The sequence below is a fragment of the Falco biarmicus genome, chromosome 4, assembly GCF_023638135.1.
Source record: "Falco biarmicus isolate bFalBia1 chromosome 4, bFalBia1.pri, whole genome shotgun sequence".
NCBI classification, from domain to species: domain Eukaryota; kingdom Metazoa; phylum Chordata; class Aves; order Falconiformes; family Falconidae; genus Falco; species Falco biarmicus.
The window spans coordinates 110,785,639-110,801,446 of record NC_079291.1 but is presented as its reverse complement, the minus strand read 5'-3'; the positions used below and the strand labels follow the sequence as shown (position 1 = coordinate 110,801,446).

At 38.0% G+C, this 15,808-nt stretch overlaps 1 protein-coding gene across 1 annotated transcript in view; it reads left to right on the top strand.

The window, feature by feature from the left end:
- Window positions 1-15,808, top strand: part of SLC6A11 (solute carrier family 6 member 11) — a 107,514-nt gene that overhangs the window by 30,406 nt on the left and 61,300 nt on the right. The gene's annotated exons all lie outside the window — the stretch shown is intronic.

Genomic DNA, 15,808 nt, shown 5'->3' with positions numbered 1-15,808 from the left:
ATATAGTTCTGACTAGAATATATGATTAATCAACAAAACAGAGAGAGGAAAAGAGCCATAGTTCAGAGGTGGGGTGGGGTCTAAAAGAAGCACTGGTTTCTCATGTTGGAACCAAAGAATACATGGAAAAAAATTGGTGGTTTGAAACATTTTGTGCATTTAATTTTCAATTGTTTATTAGTTTGGAAGTGTGGTTGAATTTTTTTTTTTTTTTTAGTAGCCTACATTTATAAAGGAAATGTTTGAAATAGAGTGGTTTTCTTATCTTTAATTTAGAAAATGTAAAAGTGAGTATTTTCAGCTTTCTCAACCACACATCCTTCTTCCTATTAAAATTTTGACTGAAATTATTTGCTGAATTCTGTCTGTATTTGCCAACTTTTTCAGTCAATGTGGTACTGCATTTTTCATTTAAGTATTTGCACACACAGGTTTATGCATTCCTACTTTTACCAACTCACTGCAGGAAAAATGCTAAGACTGTCAAGGGATACATATAAGCCTGAACAGAGGAAAAAGGAGAAAAAACATAAAGAGAAATATAGAGAAGCAAAGGTGATACAAGGGAATGACAAGATAAATGTCCATATGTCTTTGAAGCATGTACTCCAGGGAGGTACAGAAGTGGTTTAGAGTTGTCTGAGGAGCTACAGCTGGCAGTGAAGAAATTAAACTGAGCAAAACTAATTTTCTGTTTTCCATCAGAAAGAAAGTCTGAAGATGGAGATCTATTCTACCATAGTGTAATCTGACCCAAGGGTGGAGGAAAAAACATGTACTATGAATGCATATGCGTGCGTGCATGCGAGGTTGTGCAAAAACTGCACTGTACTGAAGAAAAATAGCATTGGTAGAAATCGCTGGCTGGTAGGGAGAAGCTCTAGTGATTTTGGAAAGGATGTATTTTACCTTTCTGTATCTCTGTTTTACAGTCAGATTTTTATTGTTCTTTATATACATATCACATGGGATTCCTTCAGCTTAAATCATTACCCCAAAAACAGATCTTGCATTTTGGGAGTAATGAAGGTGAAACTGACTTGTCTGACTTTTTTTTTTCCCCTTTCTTTTTTTTTCTTTCTTTTTTTTTTCCTAGCTAAAATCTCAACTTACTGGTAGGTGGAATAAATTTTATTTGATGTTATTTCAGTGTGATTTTTGATAACCACCTTTCTGATGAGGTTAGGTGAAACAGCCTGAGACAGAGATGCGTTTTGCCCATTTGAAATGGAACAATAAGCTTTCCAGCTAAGCAGAAATAACTAGCAGGTGTGCAACAGAAGTGCAAAGAAGATGGAATTAATACTCAGTATTCAGCTTTATAGGCCTCAGGCTTAAAAAGAATAGATCAGGGTCCTGTAAGAAGTAGACTCATCGTATATTTACATTATTTAATTTGGTTTAGCACAAGCAGCAATTGTGTTTCCAAACCCATGAGGAAGCAGGCTGGTAGATTTCTGTGTTCCTCAGGAGACACCATTGTATCCAGCAGCCTGCCTATGCAGAAGATCCATTGCTTCTCATGAAACGTGCAGTAAGGATCTTTCAAAGCCAATATTGATGATTTCTTTTTCCAGTTCTGTTCTTGTGATTAGTAAGGAAAGCTTCTTACTAGATGAATGTGTGATACTGCAGTTGGTTTCCAGTAATACGTTTTTTCCTGGACATGAATTCACTGTTTGGATGTACTTAGAATTTTAATATTCTTATGCTTGCCACTTATTAGAGCCGAAGTCATTGTAAATCTGTGCCATCTCACTGTCTTCCCAGACCAGCTAAACAAAAACATAGAAGCCAAGTGTTGTGGATGCTACAAAGCATTGAAGTGCTCTGAAATATAGATGACAGAGCAGCCTTCTGTGCTGCAGTTTCCATTTCTGATATATTGGCATTTGAATAGTACATATTTAAACTCATCTGATCATACTACTTCACACTAGATTGAATTCATTATATGCTCATTTCCAGGAAGCCTTTAGAATTGACTTCTAGATTTTTACCATAATGTTAAAAGTGTGCTTTAGGCTAGCCTGTGAATTTTGCTATACACTCTAGTTGGATTGAATAATTTTAATTAAATAACACGTTTATTCAAAGCAGAAAACTTCTTAAAGTTTTATCACCTTTGGAAACATTTTCAAAGGAAGATATCTGTGGGACAGAATAGCTAGAAAGAAAGAGGACAGGGGAAGCAGAAAAAGATACTATGGAGAAGGGGAGAGAGAGACTTGGCATCGTCATAGAGCTATGTTCTGTGAAATATTCAATAGGTTGGCTTACTCTTTTCCTCTTTCTACTATGCGTCCTAATGCATGATGAAAAAAGAAATCCGAGCCTTAAAAGCTGTCATAAAATAAAAACATCATTCCCCAACTAGCACTACTACAGAACTCATCTACTTAGATTATGAATATTTAATATTTTAAGACATAAAATACATTAAATCTAACAAACTTTAACTGCAAATGAAGTGCTTGTGACAGTGTTAACAAGAAGTTTCAAACCCTTTCATTACTGTTCTTGAAAGTCATTACTTTCTCACAAAACATATTAGTTTCCTATTCCAACAGAGGTGTAATATCAAAATAGTTTCAGGTGGTTCTGGTGACTTTCAGGAGAATGTAGATTTGTGCCTTTTCTGAGGTTCGTGCCATTAACTATTCAGTCTTAGGTCTGAAGTTGTAAATATGCTAGCAACATTTAAAATGTTGCATATATACTAAATACGGGATCTTTGAATGAGAAACTCAAAATCAAAAGGGGAAAATTAGACAATGTAATGTCATCATAATGTTATGTGTATCTTGAAAGTTGCTGAGTTTGATAATATCTGATAGCCATCTTATGAAGAAGTATTTTCACTAGAGAGCACCAAATATTTCCAAAGATGAGGTAAGAACTATGTAGAATGCTGAAGGAAGTTAATTTTCTAAACATTTAAAGTATTGATCGAGACTCTGATTATTAGGACTTGGTTTAGTATCTTGTTTTTCCAAGCTATTTTTGATTGCTAATTATTACAATTCTGAGCATTTCTGTCATGTATACGCCTACATAGTTGCTCAGTCTTGCTAATTTTTGATCCTCATATAAGAGTAATGAACTCTTCAGGTACCAGGGAACTGGTTCTTTTTTTGGATCTTGACTATCCATTTATTAATTTGACAAAATGTCCTTGTACTTTAAACTTTGAGCAAAGGACACCAGAAATTCCTAATCTTTTTGTCCTAAATTGCTTGCTGAAGGAAGTAATCTTAATGCTTCCTTTTTTTTTTTTTCTTTTTTTTTTCTTTTGTTTTGGTTTTTTTTTTTGGATGAGACTAAGGGAATTTTTCAGATAGTGATCACTCCTCTGAGCTCATAGTGACTCCTTGCTTCTAGCAACTTCTGCACAATTCCTTTTGAAGTGAGGAGGCTGGTAGATCTAGAGTTATATAAAGGTATTATGGTAACCTCAGTCTTATTCATCAGCCCATTCCTTTTCTATTCAAGCATCAACACATGATAAATGCATCAACACTTCTGTGTCTGGTACTGATATTGTTAGTTTGGAACCCTGAACCCTGTCTGGTACATGGATTCATAGAATCATGAAGTTATACGGGTTAGAAGGCATCTTGAGAAGTCACTTGTCCAGCCTCTTGGCCAAATAAAGATCAACACTGAATTCAGAATGTTTTGCTGGTTTTTTTGTGCTTTGACTGGCTGCATTGTAAAAATCTCCAAGGACAGAGATTTTGCATGTCTTGGGGCAACCTATTTCAGTGCTTAATTGTCTTCATGATTTTTTTTCTTGTGTTTTTTCTTACATGTAGGTTTGTTCCAATATTTAATTTTGTTACAGAATTATAATTTTTTTCCCTTGCTTAGCTTATTGTATTTCTGTCATCCACTCCTGATTAAAACACCTTTGTGTCATCTGCATTACTACATAGCATGAGTTTGCCTGCAGTTACTCATGCACATAAAATCATAGAATCATAGAATGGTTTGGGTTGGAAGGGACATTAAGGATCACCTCGTTCCAAGCCCCCTGCCATGGGCCACCCTCCACCAGCCCAGGTTGCTCCCAGCCCCATCCAGCCTGGCCTCGGGCACTGCCAGGGATGGGGCACCCGCAGGTTCTCCGGGCAGCCTCTGCCAGTGCCTCACCACCCTCACAGTAAAGAATTTCTTCCTAATAGCTCATCTAAATCTGCGCCTTTTCAGCTTAAAGCCATTGCCCCTTGTCCTATCACTATCAGCCCTCGTAAAACATCCCTCCCCAGCTTTCTTGCAAGCCCCCTGGGGTACTGGCAGGTGCTGTAAGGTCTGCCCAGAGCCTTCCCTTCTCCAGGCTGAACAACCCCAACTCCCTCAGCCTGTCTGCACAGGAGAGCTGCTCCAGCCCTCTGGTCGTCTTCACGGTGGTCCTCTGGGTTTGCTCCAACAAGTTTATGTCCTTTTTTTTTTTTTGGGGGGGGGGGGGGGGGGGCAGCGCTGAATGCAGTACTGCGGGTGGGCTCTAGGCTAAGTTAATAGCTGCATTTTTTTTTTCTTGAGTCTTTCTCTCCTAGTCAGCATCACTGGCCTATTCATGAATGGGAGTGGCAGCTAATTAGCACAGAATATGTCACACAGCCATGGGACAACTGACCAAACCTGCTCATTTCTTTGTGATATCATTGCACGATATGCTTCTGTTCTCTGTGCTGTGTAGAAGAGCTACTACTTCTGCTCAGTCTGTAAATCAGGAAGGTTGAATCAAAAGTGTTAAAAAGCTCCCTGCAGTCTTGCTAGTGTTTTCAAGTATCGTTTTTAGAATGCAAGTATATGCTACACCCCTAGCTTTACATTTTAATTGTGATAAATTATGTTTGAAAGCAAGCAACAAAGAGAAAAGCAAAACTTGTAAAAAGGAAACTAATTTAATAATGACAAAAAATTTGGATCTAAAGGCTGGTTTAGGCAGTGAGTATTTGATGTGTAATAAATGCCATAAACTGCCCCTTGTCCACATGCATTTTGCATTTCTTGGAAAATCAAGCTAAGACCTTTTCAGTTGTATTGCATAGAGTTGGACCTAATCAACAAATAATGCAAAGTCTGCTAAAGACTTCAACAAGGTTGAAAGACTGCAAAAGGTTATTATGGGTAAACAATGCCAAAAAGCTTCCATCTTACAGTAAGCTGCAACTTACAATTTTGCTATATGAATTTATACCCTAAACCATTTTCTTTGCCATGTATTCTATTTTGATAGAATACATTATTAAATAATGGTTACAAAAGAGACAACAAAAAAAGCTTGTTCCTTACAAAATAGTAAACTGCATTCAGATTTACAGTGCGTTCCAGTTCATTCTCTGAAACCTTTCCATAAAGAAATTTGGGTGACAGCAATAAGTGTAATTATTTCTGATACAATTTGTCTGGGTAACACTAACTTGAAAAGGATCTGGATAGCTAGCGGAAAATTGCTTTTGGTCTGGGGAAACTTTTAGCAAACAAAAAATTGCCTGTTGTAAAACTATGGGTCAGTTTTTCTCATTTTATGACTCAAAGTCATCATTTTCTGATATGATATGAAGTGTTAGAAGAATATTAATGTCTACCTTCAAGTTTTTCGTGTCATTTAGTATTAGGATATCATACTGCTTGCGTGACCACTAAGACCAACACTTACATAGGTTTCGGATCTTTTTGGATTGAGTTCTCATTAATATCATAAAGACTATACTTCTATTCTTTTGCCAGAGCCGAATCAAAATATTCTTCCACACTGTTTTGTACTTCTCCATTAGCAGCTGGACAATATGTGATGAGAAATCCTTCTCACATTGTTGCAGGATCATCTGGAAGGGGTCAAATCTCATAAGTCTATTCTAATTTTTCTGAAACTAATTTATGTATCACAGATGTAGGCTTCAGTAATCACTGAATTTTATTCTGATTCTGACTTTTCAATCTTTTGATCCTTTCCTACTCTTTGTGTTGAGTTCCCTGAAGTTCAACGTTATCCTGATCTTAGAATGTCTTAACTTTACGCTCTCTCCACTTGATATACTTTAAAACTGCAACAGAAGGAGAGGCTAATAAAAACAGAGGGTGGTGCTTAGAGGTAAGGTCAGGAGTGTTGTCCTAACTTGACACAAGAACATGCAGAAAGCATCAACTTTTTCACAGGTATCAAGTGATTATAAAACAAACTAGAGGAGTAGACCCAGAGCTAAAAGGGTGTCCCCCCTGTAAAAAGCTGTGGATATTGCTCTAAAACAAAGCTTGTTCTTTTGGATCATAACCAACTTGGAAAATGTCTTGCATGCTTGCTGTCTCATCAGGCTTTGACCTGAAAACATGGTAGAATATGGTTCTGTTTATCACTTGCTACCCTTTTTACTCTGTAGGTACTCTCTTACCCATAGCACAGAACGCATTGCTGAAAGGTATTGCTGTGTTCACGTCTCGGTGCTACATAAGAAAAAACTGATTTAGCTATTCTGTCTGCATAAACATGAGCTGCCTAAGATGCTTGATTAAATAGTCCTGCAAGCCAAAACCTAAAATAATAGATTAATGATTACACAGTATCTCCTCATGAAACATTTATGACTTCTCTCCTAATTTATCATTGAATAGCCTCATACTATCTATTGCATCTCTAAAAAGGATACTGTTTGGTTAAGAAAATAATTTGAAGTTCATCTTTGTAAACTATTAGAAATGACCTTGCAAGCTTTCTTAGTGATATAGCTACTGTATATAAACATAAAAATATGAGGCATTCTGATTTTTTCGGTAGTCACTTTCATTATTGATTCAAGTATTTTACTTTCTACCGTGACATCATTGCAAAAGTTATAAACACCTTAGCAAAGCAGAGAACTTTCTTAAAGGAGCAGCATTACTATTTTACCTATCATGAGTAAGCAGGATATTGGGTTGAATATGTGTGATGGCATAATTTGTTATTTTACTCTTATGCTATTGATTTTTTTCTTTTTCCTGTGTGTGCATAGTGTCTTCACCTGTGATTGTTCTCCATAGTTCTTTTCTGCTTAATGGTTCTGATGAGAGCCTGTCTTACTCTAAATGTTACGTTTGGCAAACTTGGTTAGATTCCATGTAGACTCCCAGATTTTTCATGGTTTGAGTGTTTTATTTCAGCTTTACATGTAAAACTTAGGCAAGAGTCCATAAAATGCACCTGGCAGCCTTACTAGCTGTGATCAATATGAGGATCTTAAGCTGGACTTCATTTAATTTATTTTGTAACTGCATGGGTTTTGTCCTTCCCAATGCTGCACTGTTCCTTATTACTTTGTTCCACTGATCTGTTTGATTTGCTGAGCTGAACACAGTGAAGGGCCATTTAAGTGTAAATTGTCAAGAAATGTTATGGAAGTCTATACTAATTCTATGTGTTAAAAGACCAGAGATAAGAGAAAACAGTAAGGCACAGCCTGTTTGATTGGGGCGCCTTGGCATAAGCCTATTAAGAATGATAAAAAATGGCTTGGTAAGTAGTTCTGACATTATTGTTAATATGTGAATGTGATGGGCAGGAAACAGTCACTGAAAACTGTAAGACTATTTATAATGAATAAATAAGACGGCCAATGAAATGTACTAAAATATACTTAATTAGCATCCACATTTTAGCAAGGTTTAAATAAAGGTGTAGGGCCCTTTTTTATTTTTTTTTTCACTCCATAGTGCTGCTGAAGACCTTCTGCCCCACGCTGCAGTTCTGATAGACCTGAGTAGTTCAGTACAAAATAGATGTCTGAGCTGTTGAGAGTTTGTTCTAACTTATTTATTGAGAGTTTATTCTAACAAATCAAACTCCTTGCTATGCATTACTAGGGGAAAAAAAAAAAAAAAGGCTGCAACTGTACTTAACATCTTATTATTACTTTTTCTTTAATATTACTGTTATTGAGGAAAACAGCAGAATTTATGTGAACAGTTTAAAATGCAAGATGTAAGCGTAAGGCTTTGGCTGGCTGAGTGTGGTGTCATCTCTCACTATTGAACTCTACACGTTCCACTCTTACCTCTTTTTATAGGTTGGCAGCGCTTCACTGTTCATCCCCCCCGGACAACTTCATTATCCAGGCTGAAGAGAATAGAGGGCACACTAATAGTAAATTATTTCAACCTTTTGCCTCCTTGCCCCAGCTCATATTTGTTTATATTTTGTGAATGATTTATATGGTTCTCAGATAGTTGAGTTATTTTCAATTTTACATAGCAGCTACTCAGAATGTCAGGATTTTGAAGGCTTTTCCCCTTCATTCCAATAGATTTGGATCATCTGCCAAGGCCATCACTGTTAGAATGGATCCCTGTGGCAGAAGACCGACCCCACGGAGCTGCCCATCACAGGGCAAGCAGGGAGGGCCAGCAGCTGCTGTGCCAGCCTGTGTACGCCTGCTTGAGCTCGCCTGTTTGCATCAGACCCCTTTCCTCGTGCTAGGTAGTGCCATGGGCTGATTGTCTATCCTCAGAGAGGTCTCTGCTCAGCCCTTCTGTAGCCCCCTTGTTTCTCTCATGTTGCTATACAAAAACTAGTGTCTCACCCCAGAGTGATAAGGTTTTTCAGCTTGCATGCAGGTTTGTTCTGGGTAAACTGCAATGCACTCAGTCTGAATCTGGCTTTAGTGTCTTTGAAATAGTTTATCACACCGTTGGCAGACCTGAATAGTGTTTATATTTCTGACTGTGGACAAATTTGTGTTAATTGAGAGAGGACTCAATTTCACATCTCTTTCATAGTAGCGCACCTCTGTTCACATCAGAGTGCCTTCTAATTTACAGGTGCGCAAAAAGGACTGGCATATAGATCTAAACCAAGAAAAAAAATTGAAAAGAGTGTATTGATCTGGTTGAAGATACAAGCAGAAAGGCAGTGTATCAAGACTAATGCATGAAAGATGTGGAAAACCTGCTAGGATTGGGATGTTCCTTTTCCTTGAGCTGATTGCCAGCAGGACACTGCATTGTATCTAGTGTGTTTGAAGACCGCAGGTTCAGAGATAGACTTTCCATACCTTTCACCCATCATTTTCTCTGCCCTCCCATCAGGAGTTAAGCCTTGCTTGCCAGCAGTTAAGACTCAGTCACTAGTCCCAAAGAAAATTTATTTCTCAATAGCAGGCTATATAAAGGCCTTAATGGATTCAATGAGGCAGAAAAAAAGAGTAAAAGGACAGAAGGAAAAAAAAAATTAGAGAAAGATGTGTGGAAGGAAAAAAAATAAAAAGAACTGGGGCCCATTGTAGGAGCCCAGGAAAAGGAACTAGGCAGCAATGATTGTATCTCCTGAAGTGTCTTTTGTTTTAGCCTAAAGTAACAGTGAAGAATAGCCCTTCATGGAGAGGCTTTAACACTCTGTCCAAGACAGATCTCTGTATTCAAAGGGGGAAAGTAGAACATTCATGAGATGCATGCAGAGTTCCTGCTATCCGCCTCCTCTATGTGAGGTTTTAAAACCGCTACAGTGAAATTTTTTTCCCTCTCCTGTGCACCGAGCATTTAAGGACACCTTGGGTTTGTTAAAGATTTTTGTGCCTCTTGGTGGTTTTCCCAAACTTCTGTTTTGGAGCTTGGGAAAGTATTAATGGTAAACTTAAATCAGAATCATATCTTCATGATTTCATTCTTTCCCAGCTGCATCTTAACAGGAGAGATCCACTTTTATATGAACACTTACTTAGACTGGATCACAGCCCAAGCAAGTCAAAAGTGTGTTTCAGTGCACTGAAGGACAGCTCAGGGCACATGCAGATGTGAGAGTTTTGGGGCAGAAAAATCACCTGATCTGTCAACCTAATGTATGACACTGGGGGGTGGGGAAGTGGGCAGAGGATGGAAGGCCAGTTGTAGTATTTGCAGCTGTAATGCAGTGAAATTTGCTGAAAAATTAAAGGTGAAGCCAAAGGGCACAGATTAACATTGAGGTATCTCTATAGGAGAAATGCATTGATTGGCTGAAGGTAACATCCAGGTTTATTTTTTTCCATTCCAGGCACTTTTAGCCCATTATCAAAAATACACTGATGGAATAAAAGAAGACTTCAGCAATGGATGACAAACTATCCTATTTCTATATGACCTCTTCATATTTCATTTCTCCTTTCACAGAACCTGCCCTTCCTTACCAAATTGCCTTATCCCCTGCCCCAATAAAATAAATTAGTGAACAACGCCATACAGAAGAACATCAAACAGGAGCCAAGATACAAGTTCTTTTTACTTTGATCTTTGCTGATGCATGTGTCAGGGCTAAAATGTTATCCCTCAGGTGCATGAAACACCTGCATCTGACTTATAACTTGAGGTTTTATGAAGCTGTGTTTTACAAAAAGCTTGGTGTGGTTGCCCATGTCCTAGTCTCTTTATGTGTGTACAAAAATCACTATAGATATTGTTTTTGTTGGATCTTATTTTGCGTATTTGGAATATTACTTGCACTTTTTCTTCACCAAGGCTATGTAAGGTATGTCCTTGGTACCTCAACTCAAATACAGAAACATGAGGGTTGATGTCAATTTCTCTCATTGACTCTTTCAGTGATACCAGTTTTATGTTTCTTCAGCTGAAGTAGAACAGATATAATCCCCTGTTCTCACACGGGTAGCTTGTCCTGAGCTAGTGCTAACCTGTATAGCTTGAAGATTGGCTTATTCTTCACAGTTTACAAAGCAGTTTATAGCCATCCATCCCCATGGCACTGTATGCAAAGTATTATATCAAATTCCTGCCAGAGGGAAGGCAGTCTCTTCAGTTTCTGCAGTCAGCATAGGCTAGATTTTTGGCTTTGTCTGCAATGTGAAGATGTCTTTGTAGTAGAAGTTTTGTTTACAAGGCTGTTCTTGTGAGACTTACAAACTTTAATTCTGTATACCACCCCAGTTTCAACTAACATGGATTTAATCCAAACTCAGTCTTAAGAATGGGAAAGCTTAATGAAATGAATTGCTACACAAGCAACAAAGGCAGTTTCAAGCAGCTGCTGGTGCTATGCTGGTAACTAAAACACATCCCCAAGAAGTGAGTTGGCTGCTGTGTGCCTGCTATTCACTTCTGCTGCTGGGCAATTGAAAAATGTGTATGGTTAAAAAAGAAAAGAAAAAAAAACTCCTCAAAATATCCTTTATAAGCTTGATTGTGGCATATGTAGAAAATGTAAGACACTGCTGTAAGAGTCTGACACAAAGAATTACTTGTAATAAAAACTTCTTTATTTCCTGTGGGTATAAAATGTGTGCATTGCTACCCAAGAGAACTAACCGTAGTTCAGGTCAGTAAATGGTTTTGTGGCTTAGTTTGTATGTCGCTTGTTCCTGGAGTGCCTTACTGAGGTCAGAATCTCAGTGTGCCAAATCTTGGATGAACGCAGTGAGATGCCTCTATTCCCCAAAGAGCTTGCCTTTACAGCCGCATCACAGACAGAGATCTGTTGAACTGGAGGGAGAAGGGAGAGATCAAAGCGTCTGCTGAAGACAGAAAAAAACAAATCTGTGGCAGTAACATACTCTTCAGTCACACTGTCTTCCAGCCCAATGTCTTTATTGTGTGACTCTCATTTCTCCTATGCATCTCATCAGCTCTTCTTCTCAGACTGAAACTCAGATCAAAAACACATTTAAATTGCAGCACACTGTCAGATCAGTGTCCTACAAGTCAGCCTTGAGGTGATTTAGAGGCTGTTTAGTAGGGAAGTTACAGTGCAATAAAGCCTTTAAGTAAAATAACGATGTGTCTAACTGTGTTATGATAGATGTAGCAGCCATAGGGAATGGAAATGTGGAAAATTAGCGTCTGGAGGATAAAGATACTTGTTGGTTTAGGTGGTAAGGCTATGTTTATATTTCTGTTACAATTTTTATAGTTAATACACAAGTAGCATTGCAAATGCTGTATGATGGATACATCTCCTCTGTCACCATGGTGATAAGGGCCTATATTCCTCAGTAGATGATATAAATTGGTCTATCATCCTGTGGGTAGACCAACATACACCTTTTTCAATAGTAAATTATAAGCTCTTGATTATCCTATAAATGTCCTGAACCTCCCAATAGAATCATAGAATGGTTTTGGTTGGAAGGGATCTTTAAAGGTCATCTAGTCCAATACACAAGAGAGTTTCATGACTGTGAAAAGTGTCAAACGAAAGAAGAGGTATGAGTGTGCTGTAGGGATGTCTCTTTTGCCTGCTTGTTTACAAATCCCTTCCCCCACCCCCAGCATTTACTGTAGGTTAAATAATGCTGTGGTACTTTCAGAAAAGTGTGCAGGATTGACTTATAAATCATTTAAAGATGGCCACTAGCATATCTGTTTGAGTGCTTGGAAGACTGTTAGACTACATATCAAAAAGATGCTCACGTGGGACTAGTTTTAATGCAAAGTTCTAGGGAAATTCTTATTTCCTATTGAATTGATGTTTCATGGTTTTAATATTTGCAGTTATGTTAACATTTCTGATGTGGTCATGCATTTGATGACTTCTCATATGCTGGCTATAGTGCCTGATTCTCTTAGCTCCTTCCCACTCAAGGCCTCTGTGCAGGTGGTGTACTCTAGTTGCTATCTAGGTCTTTGCTGACCTTTTGTGGCTACCTGAAGAAGGAGGAGGTCTAGCTAGGAAACCTCACCTGCTACTCCTTTTGGTAGGTAGTCTTGTATCCACCTGCCTGACTGCATGCAGTCATCTTTTTGCTCTTAGTGGTGGTGTTACTTGGCGAGTGGGGGTGCATTTGTTTGGTTTTTTGAGTGTGGGGTGGGTTTTTTGGTTGGTTTGTTTGTTTGTTTTTAAGACAAGTGAGGAAAATGGAGAGGACAAGGAAGCAATCTAAGCTGGAGGTGGTAAGAAATGTTCTGGTAAAGCTTTATTTCACTGGAAAATGTTGATTTGGTGAAACTAGTCATTCTTCAGAGCACCTAGTAATTACACGTGGACAACACTTGTCTGGAAAACCCAGTTTCATGTTCTCTAGTAAGCAGTTAGAGAATGGACAATCCTTTCCTGTCGTCTTGTTGGAGGAATGAGTTGGCCAAAAATTTTGAGTTCATTCCAGTGCAGTTTTAAGATCTTACAAACTTCTGTGTGACAGGAAAATCATCTCCTGTCCTGTTCTGACCCTCGCATCTTTATCTGCTTTACAGGTTAAACGTTTTTAGAGTATGTCAGAACCTAATGACTGGTGCCTTAGTGAGAGCTGGAAGGCATGTCTAGAGTTGCTAAGAAATGAAATTAATTTAGTGCCTTATCAGTCCCCCGTTTCTGCCTGTGTAAACTCAGTTAACAAAAGTGGAAATTCAGGTGCTAGTGTGGGATGATTCTGACTCACTGTAAATTATTTCCATAGAAATGGGGTTGTCCTATATTAGGAATAGTAATCACATATTAAATGGTTTTTAGGCAAAATTCAGGTTTCTGTGCATATATGGAACTAATATCAGTAGCTGGGTTGTTGTTTATTAAAGCAAACTAGATAGCATTCAGAAGTCTGGAAATCCTGGAAGGTTCTGAAAAGGAACAGCTTTGATTTTTAAAAGCTTGAACTTTTTAAAGACCTTTTCAAAATGAAAAAAAAAAACCCTCAGCTGATTAATTAGTCCTAATTTATATTTAAAATTCTTCCTGACTGATTTTTAAAGTTGACTTTTACTTGATTAAATAGCAGTCTTTGAGATATTTGTGGCTCTGCAAATTCCCTACTTGATGGGAGCACTACATAAACACTTTTCTTCGCTTGCAGTAATGAGCTTAGCCAAGATCCTGAAAAGTTTGTTTCCCCCATATCGCCCGTCCTCTCCCTGCCCACAACCGCAGGGCAGGTCTTCCTCTTTGTGCATTTGAACGGTAACCAAAACAATAAACTAACGTTATTCTTTTTAGATATTTGTAGTTACAAGATAACATTATTTCATTTGCCATTCTAGTTTGAGGCTGGGCCATTTATGGTGGAGATAAAATAATGAGTTTAAATCAATAGTCTCTTCAAAGTAAAAAGGAAAAAACCAAACCATCCTCTTCAACCAACCAAGCAAACAAAAAAAAGAAACCCACACACCATGCAGGGACTAGGAGGACTATAATACCCTGATTTTATCGTCAGATTGCTGCTTTTGTATTTACATGGGTAGAGCTGTATCTATCTGCTTGCCAAATTGTAGTGCTCATTTCGCTAAAGATTTTCTGCAACTTTCGGCATTTGAAAATTGCACTACAAACTTCCTCTTGCTTCGCAGAATTATTTGGGGCATACTGTTTTACAACTGTTGAAATTTTTGCATTGGCAGTGTATTCACAATGTATTAACAATGTGAAAACATGCTTTCTAACAAATAGATAGCACGCTCTTAGGCACATTAGTGATTAGAATTGCTGCGTCCTTTACTTTTTTTACCAACATAACTCCTCTAAAGACACTCAGGCAGTTGGTAATTATAGGGTGAATATTGACTTTGCACAATGCAAGTTTGGAGACTGAGGAACAGTAGCGCTGGGAGAATGCAAGTCATAGCACTGAGTTCCTGAGGTTTCTCTGAATTGTATTTACTGTAGGTATTTATCTAGGAAGTAAATTTTCCTGCTCTCCTCCTTTGGCACTTAATGACGGCAAAAACTGTAGTAGCACTGATGAAACACAATGACTGAAAGTCTCAGTTTCTTAGTTCAGGCTGTGTCCCTGTTCGTGCCAGTAAAGTTAGCATTGCACAGATTCACTAGTGAATTTTTCTGTACACTTCAGAGCAGGGTCTCTGAAAACTACTATAGACCCATGTATCAACTTTTTAGACTCTGTAAACACAGTAACTATGCAAATAGTTTCCTATAAACCTTAATCTAGATTAAGGTGAGTGAGTCTGTTCTCTTAATGCCCTGAATCAGATTTTACTATGCATTCTCCCACAGCCTGTTCAGACTGGAATGGTTTCTTGAAATATATAGAGCTGTGATTTAAGGACATTCTTCCAGGATCTCAAGGGATCCCCATCTATTATGATCAGTCCCACTTTTTAAGAAGTTGTTGGCACATTCTTTGTAAATGATTTTGTCATTATTAAGCTGTGCATGCATATGGTCAGTTCAAGAAAGAATCTGGTTATCTGCATTTAACATTTAGTGCTTAAATGCAGGTGATCACATAATTGATTAAATATGTAATAAAATTAACAGCTTCTACATGTTGTATAGGCACTTTTGTGTGTTCCAGTCCCCATGACTGAGTTTTACTGATTATATCTGCACAGAGGGGAAATTCTGCTCCACAAAGTATTTCTTAGTCTGTGGACAGGCTCTGCAGAATCACTGAAGCTCCCTTCTACTCCCACAGCAAGGTTTCTTTCTAAAGGAGGTACGGGGAGTTTTGCACCCTCTCTTTATGTTCAAACACCAAGCTGAGAAGCAGGGATAACTAAGGAACTGGGGTGTTGCCCAAGATATTTGTCTTGAAGTCTCTCAGGCCATGTTTATGAACATTTCTGTTTGGTTTGTCTTGGTAGTCTAACAAATGAATGTTTTGGGGCAGCAGTTACCTAGCACGGCATTTGATCTAGGCAATATATTTTTTTTTTTTTTTTTTTATTAAATGAGGCCTGCAGACCCCAACAAACTTGAAAAACAATTTTAGCAGAAATAAGTCAGATCTTGATTTTAATGGTCCTGGGTGATCTGGAAACAAAACCAGCTGTGGTAATTAGCTGGGAAATAATTTCAAGTAACACATTTAGAAAACTTGGTACTGCTTAAGGAATATTTATGGAGAGAAATAGCTTATAATTTAAGTGAATTGTTCACTTCAGCCAGGAG